Genomic DNA, 22,193 nt, shown 5'->3' with positions numbered 1-22,193 from the left:
TCCTTAATTCTCTTTATTATAATCCTTTTGTTACTCAAGAAGCACAATATGCATATCTGGTAAGCAAGCAGATACATTTCATATAATCCCATGTGGGAAGATGTTTCAGAGGCGATCAGCTTTAGCTGAGCACCCAAACCCAGCTCCAAGCCCTCCAAAGACCATTGTCTCTGTAGCTGAAATCATTTCTCATTAGACTCCCCTTAGGTATACATTTTTTAAATATGTTTATCCTATTTTTGTTCTCTCCTTCAGAGAGTATTTCAATGCAATTTATAAGGATGTATCAGGGGTAGAGAGATGGCTCCACAGTTAGGAGTCCTTGCTGTATTCAGTACCCATATTGGATGGCTTATTCTGGCTCCAAGAGATTCAGCATCCTCTTGAACACACACACACACACACACACACACACACACACACACACACACACACACCACAATTAAAATAAATCTTATAAGGATATATAATGTAGACAAAAACGGAAATTAAAGAAAACAACAAGGTAAAGAAATATGTTAAATGAGTCTGTCTCAGATCTGCTAGCCACCTATAAGCTCTTTTACTTATTTTTTTGTTGTTCTAAAAAAGAGACATTGGAGGTTGTTTGGGTTTTGTTTTGTTTTTGACAAATTTAGGAATTTCTATCCTCATAGTTAAAAGTACCATTGATTTTTAAAATTGGTTTTCCATACTTAAACATAAAATTATAACTAATATTGCAGTCCTCCTATCTCCAAATTATTGTCATCTGAATGAGAGCTGCCATTTCATGTCAACATTTTCAGATAGTGGTGAAGAATCAAATATTATTGATTTTACAGCAATCACTATTGAAAAGAATTATCACTTTCTCCTGTCTCAAAACAGCCCATTGGACACTGGTCCCAATTAGTAGCCTTTATTCATCATGATGATTCATTTTTATCATTTTTCCTTATTCCTTGTCAAGGAAACTATTTTCATAAACAGTCATTGCTCTTTTCAACCTTAGGCCCCAAGATCTTGTGGATTTGGTCTAGAGAATATTATTTAATAATCAATAGAGGAAAGTCTTGTCAAGAAAAAATAATTCACTACTATTTTCCCAATGAATTCATGGTTGCACTTTGTAGAGATCATGATGTTTTGCCTAGGACATGTTGCTTTCTTGTCCAATATGAAGCTTACACTAGAAAAGGAAAGAGGTCAGTGACTAGAAGCTAGGGGTGGACTCAGCAGGGCCTGAGGACAACAGAGGGAAGACACGGGCAACCCAAGGAAGCTTCAGTACACTTATAGCACCCGTTCCCTCCCATTCACTAACCTCTCTGAATTTTACTGTTCTTTCCAAAAAGTTTCATTGTTGTTGGTAGTAACGGTGGTGGTGCACGCGCACGTGCACACACACACACACACACACACACACATCCATACATGTACATACATGCAAGTGCCTAAAGTAGCTAGAAGAGAACACCAGGTCCCATGGAGCTGGAGTGAAGGTGGTTGTGAGCCACCCACTGTGGGTGCTGGGAACTCAGCTCCCCTCCATGCTCTTAACTGCTGAGCCGTGGCTCCAGCCCCCTGGTCTCTCACCTTTTATGCAATTTTTGGTACATTTCAACACACAGAAACTACACAGATGATCTTTTTCTTTATTAGTATGAATATATAGTGAATGACCCAACTGGCTTAAGTAAAGCAGGACTTCTTCTGTCCCACACCTGTGTCCCACCTGTCTAATATTTCCTTCCATCAGAGCCAAGCATGGGATACAAGAGATCGACTACAGGGTCAGTTTGCCCTCCGTCTACTCCCGGAAACCAGTGTTGGTTGAATTTAGTACAAGTCTGAAGTGGTCTCAACTAAGTTACCATAGGTGAAAACTATCTCCTTTCATGTTGCCAGCTGAGGTTTTGTGAATTTTGGGATAAACATGTATTAATGCTACAGAAATTGAATTATGACAATTTCGAAAATTGAGAGAAACTGGAATGCCATTTGTTAAATTTCAACCTGAACCTCAGTACCAACACCAAACCCAGTCTTAGATGGCCAAGCATTAGGAAAGAGACTCAACTAATAGTTGCTTGCTTTTTCATCAAACCTGCTGACATTCAGGAACCCCACAATCTATTTTTTGCTGGCTGTCCTGACAGGAGGGGTCACTTTCTTTCTTCTGTTGACGGTCAGCAAATGTCATCCTTCTCCAGACGCTCCCTGCTGTCATCTGTCTGCTGGTATCTGCATCATGCAGGGCCACACACACACTTCATGGCCACCACCGTGATTCAAGTCTCCCTTAGCAAGAAACATACAGCTGGAGGGGTCAGAAGGTGGGAAATGAAAAGTCAGCCCTCATGGTGATGTCAGGAAGTTCAATGACAGTTTAGAGAAAAATTTAATGTCTCAGAAATACATACTAGACATTTTTAAAAAGGATTAAAAACTGAGACCTTTAGAGTTTGGAATGAAGGAATATATGCATGGTATATGTGTATACATTTGTATATCTATAGAATTTTAACTCATTCTAGGTTTAAAAAAATAATGAACTCAGCCGGGCCGTGGTGGCGCACGCCTTTAATCCCAGCACTCGGGAGGCAGAGGCAGGTGGATCTCGGTGAGTTCGAGACCAGCCTGGTCTACAAGAGCTAGTTCCAGGACAGCCTCCAAAGCCACAGAGAAACCCAGTCTCTAAAAACCAAATAATAATAATAATAATAATAATAATGAACTCAAGAAATAATGGGTTTCCATTGCCTTAGAACACCCTGCATTGGTTTTATTCTTGTTGCTATGAAAAATACCCTGAGAAAAGCAATCTTTATTTTGGCTTGCAATTCCAGAGAGCTAGAGTTCACCAAGGTGAGAAGACACGATGACAGGCAGGGAACGCACAGCAGCCAGAGCTGGAAACTCTGTGATCGTGTTGTGTTGCACACAGGATGTGGAGGACTGGATAGCTGGGCTATAAAAGTTCCTGCAGTGAGCCTCCAACCCCTCCTTCCATAGCCCTCCCAAACATCACCAGCTCAGGGTACAAACAAAGGAGCGTGTGGGGGACATTCAATATTATTCAAACCACAACATCCGGAATACCGACCTGCCCCGTGGGCAGCCAGGGAACAGACTTATTCAGGGAAGTAGAGTAGAGTAAATCGCCGTGGGCTTAGAAGGATAAAGAATCTCATGAGGAAAAGCTCTTTGGACAGAATGTAGGTTGACTGACAGCACAATGTCAGGAAGATAGATACCCCAGTCCCAGGAGCACCCCCAAGGACCCCGAGGACATCAGCACTTATCTGGAGGGCATGCACCTTCTTTTCCTGGGTGTCCCTGGCTAGCCAGAACAAAGACATTGCTTAGCATTTGCTTGGAAGCATCTGGAATCCTTTCCGTCACACTCCTGACTCTAACTTGGCCTTGGCTACAGTTAGCTCAAAGCCTTCTGTTCAGATAGCAGTAAGACCCTGGGAGTCAGCTGGCAGTGAGATAACTTTACAGGGGCCTCTTGCCTCTGTGATCCAAGTGAGAAGCCATGTGGTTTGATGTTTAGAATTCCTGGATCCCGAGAAAGGAAATTCTGGTGTCTCATCCAAACATGGTTCTTAGAAGACATTCCTTTTTGTTGGCTGCTCATTGAGCCACACGGTGATGCAGCAGTGGAGATCTGGGCATTCACATCTCAGAACTGTAGGCACTGAATGGTCCATTCCCTTGCCACAGCAGGGTCCTCTTTCCTTCTTGTATTTCTTTATGTAACTGTCCCATTCCTACGATATCAGTCTCTGCACTTCATTCCCAGCACCGAGCAACAGGTGTGGCAGTTATGGTGGTGACAGGAAGATGAAATTCATTGTGACAAGTGTTTATTACTTATGATTTCTATTCTATAGATAATGTTACATCTACTACAAATCTATCACAGGCACAGAGGTAAGGACTAGTTAAGTTGCTGTGGAATAAGTGGCAAGCTGGTTCTGTCCCCAGTGGTTTGACCCCAGACCTGTGACCTTTTTCATGGGATTCTATAATGCTTCACTTTACCTGCTCATTGGACATCATAATGCCATAATGATTTTTGTCTAATGCTAATAAGAGAATAGATATTATCCTGGACAATGTTATTTAGTTCCTCTCCGCTCAAAGGCAACAATGTCATGAATTTGGTGTATCCCAGTCATGCTTTCATATTAGTACAATAATATTTATAAATGCTATATGATGCTTTTTTACTTTAAAATGTTACCTAAGTCATGTCACTGTATGTGACACCTTCTAACTTATTTAGTCCCAGTGTTATGTTCCAACAGTTATCCATGCTCATGCACATATATCTGTTTGTTCAACTTACCTGTGCATATTCAGATTGTTTCTTTGTCTACAAGTTGACAATTGGGTTATTGTAGCAGTTCTATAGTTAACAAAATCCTTGTCACTTTGAATACATGAATGATGACTTAGGGTTTATGCAGAGTGGACAAACACCAAGGTCTATAGAATTGCTGGGTCCAAAGAAATTGCATTAGTACACCCTTCCAGAAGTATTTGAGCTTTCTCTCTAAATGCCAAACTTAGAATAGTTGAGTCTTAAGATCTTACCGGCATGAACCTGAAATGGTATGCCACCATAGTTTTCAGTTGTATTTCTTTTGCTACCATTGAGGTTCAGAACTTGTATTTCAGAATCTCGCTGTCAGTTATCTATCAGCAATTATTTTTAGATGACATTCATTGTGTATACCGATCCATTGTCTACAATGGGGCTTCGTGTTCTTTCAAAGACCCTTTTCTTTCCTTGGGACTCCACAGCACAGCCATGTCTCATATGGCCAATGCTCCAGGGAACAGCTGAACAATGTTGACTTTTATGTAATATACAAATGTAATCCATCTAAGTGGAAATTTTATAAATTACACAAGTAATACCTATTTTTATGTGTAGAAAGTCAGTTGTCCTTTCACTGGTTAGTAACTGTCTTCTTCATGACCCAGCCATGTTAAGATACTGGAGTAGGTTGCCAAGAGACTGAAGAAAATGCTCAGAAATGGCTTGAATGAGAAATGAAAATTATTGTAGGTTACTGACAGAGAAAGTCTTAGAAACACAGAAGTCTAGAAGCCATAGACTGTGAAGACAGCACCTCCCCCACAGTGCTGCACCAGAGTCCCAGACATGAGCGTGCCATCCACGTTCATTCTTTCTCCCCTTCTCCCCTCCGACGCCTCCCTCTCTGTTTGGGAATAGGGAACCACAAACTATTACGTTTGTTGACTGAAAAGTTCATCTGCTAATTTCTGCTCTTAGTCTTACATCCTTCCACCTAGGTTCGTTGCCACTGTCGTGTTCTTTTTCAAACACCCTCATTTGAACTAATGTATTTTCCATTTCAATCTGCTAGGGCAGTTGGCGCTTATGAGCATTTTCCTTACATAGCACAAGGTATATGTACCATCACACGTGCTCTTATTTGCGGTATTTTATTTGTTAGTCTAAGTCTGAAAGTAATTTTATTAACATTAAAGTTAGAACAAACATACTCTAACTGTGATCTTTAAGAGACAAAGCATATGATTAGTTTTTATAGATACTCCATAAGACCCCAAAAAAAGAATATAGATTACCAGACCATATATCTGTGTGTTTATATTAGCAAGTCAATTTCATAAGTATATTGTTTATATCTCCTACAATATTGCCATTTTCCCAAATTCTGATGGAATTTTATCAAAATTCCGTGTCATTGCCCTTGTATCAATTTTCACTCCATGTATTTCAAAGCAAATTGATAAATGTCTATAAATTCATGAATTTTATTTGTGGATACTACTCCTTTTCAGAATATATTATTCACTTTAATTCCTGTTGACTATTTCTGAGTTAAATTCTATTTTTCCTGAGAATAATTTTTAATTGCTATCTGCCTCATATATCTTTGTATTCCTTTAATTTCATTTTTGTGATTTGTTTAGAATAATTTAAATAGTATAGGGTTGCGTTTTTAGTTTTATAGTTGTGGGGGGTGGGGGCTGTGCGTGCCGTGTGCAGGTTTCAGACTCCCTGAAGATGGAATTACAGGTGGTTATTAGCCACCCAGTGTGAGTACTGGAAACCAAACTTGGGTTTTCCTCAAGAGCAGCAAGGCTGTTAACCACTGAGCTATCTCTCCAGCCCTGAGTTAGATTTTTAGCTAGCTAATGACAGACTGCATTTAAACCAGCTCTACTAATGCCCTGTTGCTAATGTAATGATTTTGTTAATTAACAGCCCCAGAGGTCATTTGTCTAAATAAGCCTGCTCTGTTTTGAGACTTTAGGGGAGTATATGTCACCTGCAAAACTTCCTCCTGACCCCTCCCTCCCTCTCCAAAGCCCTCAACCTCTCTCTTGCTCTCTGATCTCCTTGCATCTTCTCTTTCTGGTTCTCTTCTCCGGCCTCTTTTAAAGGGTCCTTATGATCACACTGAGCCGGGGACCGATAGTCTCCAGATCTTTAATAACATTCCAGACATCGAGGATTAAGACATGGACATTTCGTGAAGACCATTGTACAGCCCATGACATCCAGACTGCTATTTTACAATCACTGTGGCTGTGGCTGCCGCCCCTCCTCTCCCGCTCTCACTTTGCACTAGGGTTTCCTTTCTCCGTGTGACCCCCAGAAGCACTGTCTCTTTGTACCCCGTTCGCTGCCCTTGTTCGAGCGCTGTCGGTTTATCCATATTGAGTGGCCGCCTTTGTTAGCAAACTCAAGTCTTTCTCTAACATTAATGAATGAACTTAGTATTTTAAACTTCCTCAAGAATTACACAGGGAGAGGGCCCTGTGTAGCTGGAGTTTCTGTTCCGCCTGGTCCTACAGCTGCTTTGTCCCAAATAAACACACAGAGGCTTCCATTATTCATTAAACTGTTTGGCTAGCTCTGTCTTAATCATTAACCCACTTCTATTAATCTATTGCCACAAGGCTGTGGCTTACCTGTAATCCGGCATGTGACTCCTTTGACAGCATGGCGTCTCTCTGATGGCTTCTCTCTGCCTTCCTCTACCCTGCCTTCTCCTGGTCTGGTAGCCCCACCTATGCTTCCTGCCTGGCTACTGGCCAATCAGTGTTTTAGTCATCAACCAGTAAGAGACCCATATATACAGAAGGATCTCCCCCATTAAGCCTGTCTACACAGTCACTACATCTTGACCTTTTCATGACCTCACCATTCTTTAAATGTGTAGAATTCAAACCTTCTCTTATTGACCTTGGAAATTTTGATTTTTGTCAGTCAGGGATTAACCATTCACTAGATACCAAAGTAGTTTCCTGACTTCCCCTTCTTCCTAGATACCAAAGTATTTCCTGTAACTTCCTACTTCCTTCTTGTGTTGTTTCTGTATGGTGATGGGTTTGGCTTGTCTTGCTTGGTTTACCCTGAGATACGTGCTCTTGCCTAGGATGGTTGAGTTCTTGCTAGCCGAAGCAGCCTCTCCACCACCTTCTCCTACCATATTCTCCCAAGCTGCTGCTATTATACATGTGCACCATGAAGCCCAGCGTGATTAGTATTTCTTTTTCACAAAGTTACATCTTTCTAAATTCTTCCATGGTGTCTAATTCCACTCGACAGGTTCTTTTGTTCCTTTCCTTTCTTCTGAATATTGACCTCTTGCTTTAATTGTTGCTGGTTATTTCTCTGTTAGTTTGGATGATTGCTTGTTCAAGGGCAGCTTGTCCTTTTTTTACTAGTTGATTTTAAAATCTTTTTAATCCTTGTTTTTTTAAATTTTCTTTTTAATGTATCAGAAAATTTGAGACGTAAAATCTGGAAAATGTTTCTTTGCTGCCTCTTCTGTTTCTGCTTTAAGGAAAAAATATACATACATACCTATATACATAACCCACACACATACACATGCAGAGACATACATATATACATGCATATACACACACTCACATACCCACACACATAACCCATATACACACAGGGACCCAAACATAAACACACACAAAGAGACACATAGACATATATACACATATACCCACACACAGATAGACAGAAATACATGCACAAATTATATATATATATATATATATATACACACACATACATACTCATATGCACACAAATGTGTATACCAGAATTTTTCCTGTAGTATCCTTCATAGCTGTTCTTATTTTATTACCTGCTCATGTTTTCTCTTCACCACCTCAGCAGTACGCTCTAACTTACAAATCCTGACTTTAATCTAGGCAAATCTAAGACTTATCCCATCTCTATCATGGTGGAGGACTTGGTAGGAGACGGTGGAAACTGTCCCCATCTTAGACATTTTTAAATTTAAAACGGTGACTGTACTTTTCACTTCTAAGATTCATAGCTGGTTATTTATAAATGCTTGTTCTTGATTCCGGTCTCCTTGCCCTTGTTTCATAGGCTCTGTTTTGGGTGCATTATCCCATTCCACAGCTCTCTGAGGATCTCGGGTGCACTTTCTAATCAATTTCAGTTGGCACTGCTGATTGTTCAGGGGTGAATTAATTGCCTGATTGTCTGCAGCTGCTCTCCCAGACGTTTAGCATTTTAAACAATGAGTCAGTCCGGTGTGGAGTATGTTTGTGCCTCATTCTGGGTGCTCACACCTCCCTTTCTAACAAGTCTCACATTTGCCTTCACCTGGATGGTGATTGCCAGCCCAGAGTCAGGTCTTGTGCCCCCCTTCCCATATGGACACCGGGAAATCAGGTTCCAGTTGTTCTGTCTTCCCAACAGCCTCCACTTGACCACAACACAAACAAATGTGGACTGTGGCTTCAGGAAGCTGCCTTCTCTAGGGACCTTGACCTGCATCCCAACCCTGATCTTTTGGTTTCTAGTTTTCTTCCTCAACTTGCCTCTACTAATATTAAGTAGTAAAAGCCTAGTAGGTCTGTGGCTTTAAATCCCTCATTGTTTCTGTTCCATGTGTGGTTCATATGAGGTTTAACTTGGTTTTGAATACAACTGTGCTTAGCTTTTCTTTTTTTTTCTTCAAAATTTTATAGCATCTTTTGATGGGTTAGAGTGAGATACATGTTTTAAAGCTTCAACCCATTGACTAACTGTCCTCTTAACTTTGTTTTAGCCCTTTGTAGGTGCTAATACACAATCAATTACAAGAGAATAAGAGACTATGTCTTCAGCAGAAATAAGAAAGCAGAGGGCTTGGGGGCATTGTTTTATATTTATTTTGTTTTGTCGGTCTTGACGTTAATTGTAAAAAAAAATCTATTTTAAAAAAACTCTTAGAAAAAAAGGGTCGGGAAGAAAATAAATTCTACCCTTTGAAAGGAGCATCTTTTTTTGCCATGTAAAAGTCATGGTTATTCCAATATGAGTTGGTTTCCTCTTGAGACAACCCCAAGTGACCCACTAAGTGACAAGAGGATGCCAGTGGCCTTAAGAGTGAGAGTTCTAGAAGCAAAGGTTTGTGCTTCACAGAGAACAGTGAGCTGCTCACCCCTACCTAGCCCCTACCAGAGACCTCTTTCATTTTGGCAAAGCTAAAAGTGAAAGACAGAAGACAGATTCCCCCAGGTCACATTGATTATATAAACCACAGTGACAGCAGGAAAGCTATTGACTCTACATCCGGTAACACTTTGGGTCAGCACATTCCCTGAGTCTAGGATGACAGCTCTACTGGTCAAATATGATTAGTCTGAGTATAAGTTAAAGCTAAAATGAAAGCAGAGCATTCAGAAATGAAAGGGAGCTGTCCAAAAGAATAGCTTTGTTTGCATGCTTGTCCATCTCCACTCTATGTGTCCTGACTTTTAATCCATTTTGGAAAATTACTTTTTCTATTAATTATTATTCAGGTATGCACTTATAGTAACTATCATCTAGAGGGAGTATGAAGTCAATTTTTCCTCCTTTTAGTCACCCTTTTCCTTCTCCATGAAAATGTTTAACTTCTTCCCCACAGTCAGCAGCAGCAGCTCAACTCATGCCACATTTAAGAGATGGCTCTTGCTGTCCTTGTGAGCTAAAGCATTTTCTCTTGTTCTGTGCACTGACACTAAACCGCCACAGTTCAGTGCCGAGTCGCTAGCACAAGGAGATGAGCAACTGACTACAATAAACAAAAGAAGAAATACAAGTACCGTGCGGTATGGCTTCCTCGGCATACCTCCAGTGAGACTTTCATCAGGAAGAAAATTATCGGTTTATTTCCCCTTCTCTGTCACAAGTAAGAAAACAGACACCAGACAGATGTTCGTCATGGCAGAATTGTCCATAGGATTCCATTTGGAGTGTGTCTTTTGTAAAATAACAGCTGTAATGATGTTGCTGTATACATTCTAAATTGCATGCTTTGGAAGAGAAAAGAAACCTGTCTCTGAGTGATAGCACATTAAATCAGGTCACATCTAGCAGGGAAGACACCATCTAGGGTTGATGGGGTCACATACCAAGCACAGTTGCTTTATGCACAGCGGCCGTACAGATGGGCTGTATCGTGTGCATGTTGAGCAATCCAGTCTTAATTCTTCACATTCTGGGTACATCCTTTAACCTCTTTGAGCCCTCAGTTCTTCCTCTTTAGATGTAGTGATGGCAGTGGTATCTAGAAGACTGTACAGGATAATATACGGAGAAAGTACCTGTTGAAAAAGTAAGAACTTGACCAATGATAGCTTTTATTGCCATCTGACAGACAAAAGGAACCAGGGCAAACAGCTTGTGGAAAGATAAATGTTTTCTGGTACCAGATCTTAAGGTCTTGCATTTGTCTTTCTTTAATAAGAAAAAAAGAAGAAAAAGTGAAGGGCAGAGGTTTTGAATCAACTAACACACACCATACAGAGCTTTGTAGAATAGAGGCTATAATGTTGCTTACTCACCTTTCACCTTTTTTTTCTAAATTTTTCATAGTGAAATCATCTTATAAAATATTTTAGAGCATCAATGTTGGTGAGTAAGAATATGTCCTTTCATGTCAGAGAAAAATGGACTCATTAGCAAATAACTATCTAGAAACTTTAAGCTTACCCTGACTCTCTTTCTAGGACTTCATCACTTGTACAACTGAACCCAGATATATGCAAATCCTGTGTGTGCTCAGGGGCCTCTAAAATATGCAGATCATGTGTGTGCTCAGGGTCTAGCCCGTTTCCTTGTATCTAATTGTCTGTTTGCTCTGAGACCTTTTGCTGAGTCTTAAGAAGACAGGGATATTCAAAAAGAGCAGTGTGATCTTTTACTAACAGATTATTGGTACATACTACTTGAGAACAATGAAAATTGCATATACCTATTCCCCTAGTACAAAGTCAGTTGGTCTTATAATTTCCACAGCTTTCTTCTGCCACAAGCAAGTAGAGCTACTGCTTGAGTAATGGGGAATCTCATATCAGCAACCAAATCTCTCCTATTCAATCTACAACCACAAGCTATTTCCCCACATGAACACAAAGAAAAGGCCAACAAAATAAACAAAATCATGTCTGGGGGAGTGAGGAAGCAACCAACCCAATGGCAGCCCAAAAGGAAAAGGAAACCAAGAGAAACAGCAAGCATTAGACTCTAGGAGATGCTGGAAGGCTTAAAGCCACTTTCAAAAGGCGTACATTCTAGTGAGATACATTTTCGAGCAATAGTGGGCCATGGATATAAACACTAATGGAAGAAAATTCCAGTCAACCTAGGCTGAGAGTTGGGTGCCAGAGGTTTCTACCCTTGCCCCGACTTCCCTCAGCAGAGGACTGTGAGCTAGGTGGCTCCAGGAGGGGTTTGTCTCCGAGAAATAAAATGTATGGAAAGTTTAAAACACCGTCCCTTGCCCATGGGTATGTGTCTGTGGATGAACCTGTGCTTGCTAGATTGAAGACCTAAGTGAAGAGTGTAGCCAAGATAAATGCTCAAGGCTCAACTGTGAGTCGTGTTAATTTGGTCTAAATGACCATGAAGTCATCTCTGCTGGGAGGATGGAAAGGAGAAAGTGAGAAAGAATAAACTAGTTGATATCCAAACATTAGCTCCAACAGGTTATCTGGAGATCTCAAAACAGGGACTGGAAGATAATGGTCAAAGAACTGGCAGTGTTTGGTCATGGCCAAGAATTGGAGTTAGTTTTGAAAATGGAAAGGCAGACTGAAAGGACTGGTATGTTTCAATGTGTGCCTTTTCTAGAACCATTTGCCTCACTCGTTGTGTCTCTGTATACCTATGATATATCCAGAAACAGCCCTCCATGGCACAGAAAAGACTATACACACACAGTGTGCCACCATTTACGTAAGGAAATTTTTAGATACAAACAAAAGGGATTTTTCTTTTAGTCATAAAACAGATCTGAAAAGATACATAGAAAATGACTAACAATGGATGCCTCTGGGGATGATAGTCAGAAAATTCCCATGTGAGGGAGGAAGGGGTAAGGGAGGGAGGGAGGAAGAGAAGGAGAGAGGGAGAGAGACAGAGACAGAGAGACAGACAGACAGAGAGAGAGAGAGAGAGAGAGAGAGAGAGAGAGAGAGAGAGAGAGAGAGAGAGAATCAAACTCCAGCTCTGAAAAGTAAAGAGACGAAAAAAGAATGACAATATCCTTCTAGGAGGAAATGCTCATTCACTAAAGTGAGTATACACTCCCTTTGTTCTGGCTTTACACAAATAACATCCTTCTAAAACAAACAGACAAAGATGGGAGGGGAATCACTCATCATCACATCATGCAGATGACCGCCGCTAAATTTTTGATGTTCACTTTCCGATGTTTTTCCTGTGAGGCCTATGTATTCCTCCCCGTCTCATGGACTGACATGACTTTTGTTGCCAGCTGTTTTCATTCAAGACTGGGGAAGAAGTTTTCTTCCCCAGGTCCTGTTTACTGACTGATTGGACTGGGTTGCTTCACTCCAGCACTGGGTTCACTCCAGTCATTAAGGTGACTTAATGACTACCCTCCCGGTAGACGGTCCCCAGATTTCACTGTTATAAATGATGTGTATCAATTTCTTAACTGCTTCTTTTGACTAAATCCTCACAAACACAACTGCTGAGTCACACGACATTAAATGCAACAAAAAGTCTTCATGCATTTTACGAGTTATCTCTCAGAAAGTTTGTACCAGCTTATATGCAGAGCCTCCCCAGATGTAGAGCATGAGGCTTCTACCCTCTTACCAATGATTTGTTTTTGCCAAATCTAGCAGATTTTTTTAAATGTTCATTTTAAGTCTGTGTTTCTTTGGCTTTCTGGTGAGACAAGACACTTTTCATATATTTATTGACCATGAAGTAAATATTATTTTTGAGCTCTGACCCATTGCTGGCACTTTAAAGGGGAGAAACACAGGGGAAACAGAATGACTCATTTCTTCAGAGTTCACAATCACACAGAAGAAATGACCCTACAAGAAACATAGCCAGATGATAAAATTGAAGCACAGAGGAGGAAGTAACCAGTTCTGTCAAAGGAAACTTGTCAGTCAGAAAGCTCTAGTGGAAGACAGAAACAGGCATCCATTTATGTTCAGCAATGGTGTTTAGCACATTTGGGAGGAGCAGGTGACCTTCTGTCCTGGGCAGTAAGTCTGGAGCTCGAGTCTCCAGACCAGAGGCCATGTGTAGGATACCAATCCTAATGTGGACCACCATGTTTGCAGAGGGCCTGGGTGATGTCTCAAAAGGACCTGAGGTCTGTCTGGCAAGCAGTGGTGGCACACGCCTTTAATCCCAGCACTCGGGAGGCAGAGACAGGTGAAACTCTGTGAGTTTGAGACCAGCCTGGTCTACAGAGAGAGCTCCAGCACAGCCAGGACTGTTATATAGAAAGATCCTGTCTTGGGAGGGGGCCTGAGGTCCAACTAAGATCCACCCCAAAACCATGAGTTTCTAATCATAAAAAAGGCTTAGACATTGTGGTAGTTTGGATGTATTAGGGTCATAGAGAGTGGCACTATTAGGAGGTGTGGCTTTGTTCAAGTAGGTATGGCCTTGTTGGAGGAAGTGTGTCACTGTGGGGATGGGTGCTGAGGTCTCATATGTGCTCAAGCCATGCCCGCTGTCTCAGTTCACTTCCTTTTGCCTGCTGATCAAACTGAAGGACTCTCAACTCCAGCACCATGTGGGGCTGCATGTCACCATGTCCACCATGAGGATAATAGACTAATCTTCTGAAACTGTAAGCCACCCCATCAAATGTTTCCCTTCATAAGAGTTGCCGTGCTGTGATCATGGTGTCTTTTCACAGCAATAGAAACCCTGACTAAGACAGATATGGATCAAATAGGACAAAATACAACAAAACATTTGCACTTTGTGTACTCTGAAGCTTGTGCGCAAAGCTTTGGGGTGAACTGGAGTATTCTTTCTGGAGGAGATACACAGATGTCTGGGAGGGGCTAAGGAGTGAGAAGAGGACCCGGCTCGGGTCTGTGTGGGAAGAGAGCCCTGTCAGTGACATGGATTGTGGAGGACAGAAAACTGGCTGGGAAGTTTTAGAAAGCAATCTGAATAAAGCGCACTGTTTATTGAGTGATGGACAAGGTGTGAGACGTTTGGCACCCTTTTTTTCATCTTTGTAAGTGGTACAGCTCTGAGGGGAATCAAACCAAATGTGACAGCAGACACCTGCAATCCAGGGGTTACATATTCAAGGGCATTCCTGGCTACAGAGTGAGACCCTGTTCCAAAAGAAAAAGAGAAGTGCAACTCACAGATGGAGAACCTGAAACCTAGGTTGGAAAATCAGCCCAAGGTCATCTAGCTACAAACGATGGACTCCAGGACTGACCCCTAAGTCATGCCACTCCAAAGCCCACCCTTGCAGTCCTGACCCTGCACCGCCTCCCTTGAAAATCCTAACATGGATTCTGGTGGGCTTCCCTCCTAACTGCCAGCTAATTGTTTAAAGCAGAGAAATGACTCACTTCAAGAGAGAGGAGTATATGACTCCAGACGCCACTTAGATGATGAAGGGACACGGGTTTGGCGAGCCTTCATTGTTCTTGCCCCACAGAGAAAGGATCATCTGCTGAGATAATAGAAGTTAAAGCAGTTCCTCACTCCACACGTGGGCTCCTGTTGTTATCTGCTTCCTCTTTTTCACGGGCTTAAATGGCAAAGGAATTGTCGTTTTCAAATGCACAGTGCTATTTTCTTCAGGCTTCATAGTTATTAGCCCTGCAGAGCAGCAGGCCTGTCGAAGCACATATTGTCAGTGTGACATGTGCAAGAGGAGCAATTGCATCTACCTTTTATGGAAAATATTAAATACTTGATACAGCAACTTACATTAAAAAAAAGGCCCTGTCTGATTTACCATGGAAGCTGAGCCTGCATAAGAAGTGGAGGGATGTAGCCCATTACCAAATCAAAAGCAGATGTGTGGAACCTTGAGAGGAGGGTTTATTAGTACTCACCAGAGGACATGGGATTCTGAGCTGTAAAAGATCATAGAGCCCCCATCCTTCCCACAGCCATGTTCACCTGCACTAAGCATGTACTTCCTATATATGTTGTGTATGGACTGTGGACATGGCTGACTTTCCAGCCCTAATGTGCTGAAAAAGCAGAGACAGCCATTACCGATGATCTCTTTATCTCTTTTCAAGATTAATTTTTATTTGCATGTATGTGCCTGGGGTAGGGTGTACCTTCAGAGACCAGAAGCAGGTATCAGATCTGTGGACACAGAGTTATAGGTGGTTGGGAGCTGCCAGATGTGGGGGTGCTTGGAATAGAACTCCAATCCTCTTGCATAGGATTTATTTACCTATGAGACTTAGCTTATACTGAGTACGTAACCACTGAGTCATCTCTCCAGTTCCAACTGAAGTTTTAATGGGAAATTTCTAGAGGGCTTCATGTTAGCATCTTTGAAAGAGAATGTACGGAAGCTTGTATTAATTTTCTGTTGCTAGGTTTTAAATTACCATAAATCTAGTTAAAAACAATACTAATTGGTTATCTGTTCCTATGGGTCAAGAATCCAGGCCTGGCATGGCTGTGCCCTTCTCCTAGGATCACCAAGGACTAAAATAAGTGTGTTAGCTGAGTTGCATTTCTCTTGGGAGGCTTGTCTGGCGAAAGACCCACAGTTAGCATCTTGAGTTTACTGGCATATTTTTGCTCTGTAGTTGAAATTTCCTGTCTTACTTGCTATCTGCATTGATGCCTCCCAACTGTTACTGGGCCACCATGGCTACCCTATCATATGGTTGTTCCTTTAGACTTGATATCTCCCGGACTTGATATTTCCTTACTAAGAGGTGTTCAGCCTCCTTTGGGCCCACTGAAGATGATCTCCCCATCTGAAGGTGAACTGATTTAAGACCTTAGCTACATGTGCAGAGTCCCTTCCCAGGAGCATCAGCACTAGTGTTTGACTGAATAATGGAGAAGACACCTACGCCCAGGAGACGGACACCTTCTGTCTACCACAAGTCTCCACCCACTTCTTTCTGGCAAGAGTATTAAATCTTAAATTCTTTCTCAGAATCCATCTTTATTTTCTCAATGTCATAATCTATTTTTTTCAGCAAAATGCTATCAAGCCCATAATTGTGTGATATAAGAGCAGATCAAATGTGAGTAAAATGATAACAGCTATGGTTTATGGTAACTTAACTATGTGTTAGAGTCTGCACATATGACTGCAGTTAACTACCACCTCATGTGGAAAGCACAGTCAGTACTCAGAGCTAATTAGATCAAAAGGATGAATGGGTGATGCCTTACTTTCCTATTGCTATTTTATCACCATGATCAAGGCAATTTATAGAAGAAAAGGTTTGTTTGGCTAACGGTTCCATGGAGTTAACAGTCTGTGGTAGCAGAGTAGAGGTAGCAAGCTCACATCTCAAATAACAAACAAAAAGCAGAGAGAATCTTTTGAAACCTCAAAGCCTGCCCTTAGTGTCATAGTTCTTCCAGCTAGGCCACACCTCCTAATCCTGCCAACAACTGGGAACCAAGTGATCAAATGCCCAAGACTTTAGTGGGGAGGGTATCTCCGTGAAACCACAAGTGACTTGCCCCAAGTCCAACATCTGGAGGGCAGGTATGCAGGAGACTCATGTCCACATCGGTTTTCCCTCAGTGCCTTCCTTCCTAACCTATCCCCATCCATTGTCATCTTACTGTACTGTGGTCTTAAAAAGGTCAGGATGTAGTCTCCACAACTGTCATGCTTGTCATTCATCCACCTTTTCTTTAGCCTAGTTTTCCCTCCCACGGCACATACCACACAGCCTAGGCCCTCCCACAATAAAGGGGCACACCCGAAAGTCAAGCAGCAAAGCCACACAGACATGGCAGAGCAATGCAATCTGACTTACAGTGAGGGCAGCCCAGGACCTTAGCATCTGGTATTTTGTTGTACCTTGTTCCTAGAGTCTATGATGTATTTTTCTGTCTGGTTTTATGCCAGGCATTGATTAATAAGCTTCATCAAAAAGAAAACCCACTGATTCAGCCCTGGAGAGCAACTTAGGTCTTTGTTACCAGAGCATCCACCCTGTGTCAGCAGGAATCAAACAGAGACGCTATACATCCATCAAAAACTGATGACCTGAAATAGCACTCACCCAGGCCACAGCCTCACTTCATTGTGGATAGAGGATTGAACTGCACCACTAGTCAGAGGAAGACTACAAAGAGTCAGAGTGAACAAAATGACTTTGGCGGTACCCTCTCTGAAAGACATCATGCTCTCTGATTTAAGTGGCATTGACTTATGTCCCCATTGTAAGCTAAGTCTCAATAATGAACAAAAACTATATAGAATGCTTTAAAGCCACAAACTGGGCAGAGAGGTCAGCAGAGTAGGATCTTCTCACCTAACACTTTCCTGTTTCCTCTCCTAGCTGCCTCTGTATATTTTCCTAAGAGTAGACGGATGTGAAGTCTGGTGCAATTGAGCTACCTTGATCCATTTTTTAAATGGCTACAGAAAATTGAATTTGCATTTACAGTTCTTTTGGAACTCATTTTGATGTCACATTTGTGACTAATATCTTAGGTTCTGCGTTCACTTTAGGACTGATTAAAAAAAAAGACAACTCTGGGGCATAAATTAACAAGACAGGTTAGGAAGTATTTCTCTGAGTCCAAAGGTGAACATAACTCTGTGACCTCCCACTCTTGCTGTTTCTCCTATCAATAGTAGTTTGTGTACACCCTAAAAGCTGAATGTGTAAGGAATACCTTAATTACACGTGTGGGGGTGTGGAAGTCCGTATAATCACATAAAGGCACAAGATGACACCAGGGGCCCCACTCTATCACTCTCTAACTTCTTTCCTTGAGTCAGGATCTGTTCTTAAACCCAGCACTAGGCTGGTGGCCAGTGGACCCCAGAAATCCTATCTCCACCTGCTCCACAGCTGGGGTCACACACATGGGTGACCACACCAGCTTTCAACATGGGTCCTGGGGACTTGAACTCAGATCCCCGTGCTTTATAGCAAAGCCTTTACCCACTGAGCCATCTCCCGGTCTAAGAAATGTAAAATTATAGACAACTGCATATGACCGCTCTGGAAAAGCAAGGACTTCACAGTCCTTTCCATAGTCTAGTACTCCACTAGAAGGACGTGTGAGTGAGGAATAAAGGTACAGAGAGATTTTGGAAAACAGATCGAATCATGCAAGGTTTAACTTTTTTTCCCACAAGTGTCCTTCAGATACAGACAAATATACTATCTCTCTCCAGGTTCTAGCATGTCTAGAACAATCCTTGCTGTTGGATGGTTTTCCTCTATTTCAGTGTCACTAGACATGTTCCTCCATGAGGAATGCTAAGACTTCCTACAGTTTCCATTAATGCCAACACTGAAGTAAATTTTCCTCAGCATCATTCATCTGTATCCTCATTACGCACACTTTGTAAATCTGAAAAATGTTCTTCTGGCATTCATTTAATTCATTTACATTTTAATATGCAATCTACTTGCTTCCCATGTAGGTTTGCAAAGCACAAGGAAATGGAACTAGCTTTCTGGCCTGTCTAACAGGATTTGTCCTCAATTTCAAATTGGGAAATGAACATTTGGGTTTAAATATTAGATTCTCCCTGTACAAATACCTGTGAGTCGGATCCTAAGAGTGGATAATGGGTCCACTGACCAGATCCAGCCTCTTAGTCTGCACCGGAACTAAAGTGAATTTGGAATGTCAGCCTTTGGGACACCGCCTGGTGGCAGACTCTTAACTTTTATTCAAGATCTGTACCTCTCATTAATCATAGTCATTAACAGCACCATTCAAACCCTCACAAGACTCTCAGGACATTTTTGACTGACGGGCACCACTGTGAGCCTCATACAGTTGCATGTATCTTTACATCCCTCCTTTTTATTTTGCTAGAAATATACCATGGAAATCAAATGGAAGAAGGATAGATTTGATTTTTTTTAGATTTATCTATTTTTATTTTATGTGTATGCATGTTTCACCTACATGTATGTAGGTGAACCATCTGTATGCCTCACACCCATGGAAGCCAGAAAAGGGCATCAGATCCCCTGGTAATGGGGTTACGCAGGGTTGTGAATTTCCATGTGGGTGCTGGGAATCGAACCTGGATCCTCTGGAAGAGCAGCAGGTGCTGTTAACCACTTGACCATCCAAAGAAGGATGACTTTAGACTGAAACAGCCTCCAAAGCCAGTGAGCTCAGAGAGTGTTTTCCTCCCTATGCTTGGCTTTTGAGGGCTTCTCTTGAGCCCATGACTTGGGGAAGTCTGGAAGTGGGAAGATTTTCAGGCAAATAACCACATTCTTATCTAGTGAGCTGCCCACACTATCCTGGCAGCTTCTAACCATCTCCATGGCTTATCTTCTATAGCCTTTTCTCAATGTGTTACTGGTAATAACTAAATATTTTACAGAAGCAATATCTTCCCTGAAATAGAATCAAGAGTTAAATGAGCAGAAATAGCTACTGGAATACGGAGAAGATGCTTTTTATTAATTTTGAAATAATTGCCTATACATAAAATTAGAGAGTGTGTGTTAGACTTTTTAATCAATAGTAATACAATTAGAAACACACCACTTGTTAATTAGGTTTAATTTCATATTTGGAGGAAAAACACGTTTGTCACCGTCGGAGGATTCTAACATGCCCTCCTCTGGAGAAGCACATTGTCACCAGCCTCCTCCTGACTCCCTTCACATCGGCTCCTCGGGGGCGAGGGTGTGCTTTGGGCGTTTGTTATCTCCCACAAAGGCGAAACATCATGCCTATTGAGTCTATACGCACTGTATCTGATTGAAAGTCCTAAAGTCAGTGTGCTCATCAGACTTGTAGCTGACCAGGTGGGTATCAGAACCAGAATTATACAGACATAAATACCAACTAATCAGAACTAACTCTGAACATAATAGGTTTGTTTAACAGCGTTCTATACTCAGCTGAAGAGAGAATTAGTGAACTGGAAGAAAACTGAGGAGAAACCACCCAAAAGAAATCGGAGAGTGAAAGTATAGGAAATGTAGTTACAAGGCTAAGAGATGGCCTAATAGTTAGCTATGCCTCTCAGCGACAGAATAGCTAAGAAAAGCAACTTACGTGGAGGAAGGCTTACCTTTGGTCGTGGTTTCAGAGATTTCGGTCCATGACCACTTGGACCTTTGTCCCTGTGGCGGAGCGCACTTGGTGAAACAAACCCACTCACTTTATGGCAGCCAGGAAGCGGAGCGCAATGAAGGGTTGCCTCGGTTGGAATGTCCTCTCCTAGGCATGCCCCGTGACCTCACTTCCTCTAACTAGGCCCCGCCTCCTAGGTTTTCACTGCTTCCCAACAGCGCCACCAACTGGGTGTCAAGTCTTCAACCCACGAGCCTCCAGGGGACATGCCAGGACAAACTACAAGAGAGATGATATTAGGAAGTTCTGAAATGGTATGGATAAAGAATGAGGTGAAATATTTAAACAGACAATGATTGATAATTATCCAAAACTAAAAAAAACATAAAGAGATCAAATTCCAAGCAGAATGTGCTATAGGCTTTCAAAGACAAGGGCAAAGTCTAAAAGTAGAAAATAGATTACCATCAAAGAAGCAGAACTCGTATTTTGATTAATATTTACAGCATGAGTCATTTTCATAATTGACATCTTAACCTCACTTTGACATCTGAGGTTTTCCTCTAAATGTGGGAGGCAGGATTTGAAGGACTATCAAGTATAAGTGGTGCCTTCTATTTACTCTGTGTAATGCCAAGGAAGGACCAAAAGCAATGTATAGTGGGTCAAAACGAGTCATAATCTTTACCCAATATAAGGAATAAATGTCTAATAATTTGAGTTACAACCTGAAGTAAATAAATTACCATATATAAGAAGTGAATATGCTAACATCAAAAAGAGTTTGAATAATAGATTGGTATACTCATTTATCAACTTGTGTTTTACTTATTGAGACAGGATCTTGCTATGCAGCCCAAGCTGGCCTTGAACTTGGGATCCCTCTGCCTCCCACTCCCAAGTGCTGAGATTATAGGCATGTACCACCACACCTGGCCTCATTTGTTAGATATTTATTAAGTAGCTGTATATGTACTATAGCTATGTACTATACCTTACTATAAATATTTGGGATATTTGTGGAAAAAACCACCAAACACACAAACGAATGACAAACCCCCTTCTATGTTGAGTTTACATCCCACTGCAGGGGGCAAGACAATAAACATGATAAATAAGCCATATACTGTGCTAGAACACCATGAGTGCTAAGGAAGGAAAACCTAGAGCAAGGTGAATGTGACCAGGAATGTTAAGATGGGTTGGCCATTTTCTGTTCGATGGTCAGAATAGGTGTTAGCGGGCACTGGCTTTGGCAAAGACTTTGGGGAAGGAAAAGTGGTGTGCTGTGGATATCTAGGCAGTTAATAAACTGATAGGAGTCACTTCGAACTCAGAGTCAGCCTTGTAATGGATTTCAGAATAAGCATGGAATTATTTTAATTATTATAAGAACACAGTAAAAGCCAGGATGACTTCCTATCATGTTTATGAAAAGGTACGCATCTTTACTCTAATTCTACAAACTTCTCCTCTGAGAAGTACTTCTCTGAAAATTCCAGAAGGAGTGCTGACCCTTCCGTTGCCATCTCAGAATTGTGAGGTTAGAGCACATATTTAGTAGAAGTTTGTTAGAGACCTAGGTTGTTAGCATGGAGAAGAGACGCAATGAGTCTTCACAGAGCATTCCAAAGCTGAAGGG

At 41.6% G+C, this 22,193-nt stretch overlaps 1 protein-coding gene and 1 long non-coding RNA gene across 7 annotated transcripts in view; one reads left to right on the top strand and one right to left on the bottom strand.

Annotated features, from left to right (window-relative positions):
* Positions 1-22,193, top strand: part of Hydin (HYDIN axonemal central pair apparatus protein) — a 352,162-nt gene that overhangs the window by 157,067 nt on the left and 172,902 nt on the right. The gene's annotated exons all lie outside the window — the stretch shown is intronic.
* Positions 1,618-20,802, bottom strand: LOC121136492. 2 transcript variants are annotated; one of them, XR_005873547.1, is made up of 3 exons: positions 20,550-20,802; positions 10,120-10,620; positions 1,618-2,302 (listed from the first exon to the last, which is right to left on the bottom strand). It is a non-coding gene; the product is annotated as an uncharacterized LOC121136492 (long non-coding RNA). The 2 variants fall into 2 exon arrangements; XR_005873548.1 differs by having other exon boundaries at positions 10,429-10,620; positions 20,550-20,794.

The sequence above is a fragment of the Mesocricetus auratus genome, unplaced genomic scaffold, assembly GCF_017639785.1.
Source record: "Mesocricetus auratus isolate SY011 unplaced genomic scaffold, BCM_Maur_2.0 Super-Scaffold_6723, whole genome shotgun sequence".
Lineage (NCBI taxonomy): Eukaryota > Metazoa > Chordata > Mammalia > Rodentia > Cricetidae > Mesocricetus > Mesocricetus auratus.
The sequence above is the reverse complement of the archived record's forward strand: the minus strand, read 5'-3'. Positions and strand labels throughout refer to the sequence as shown.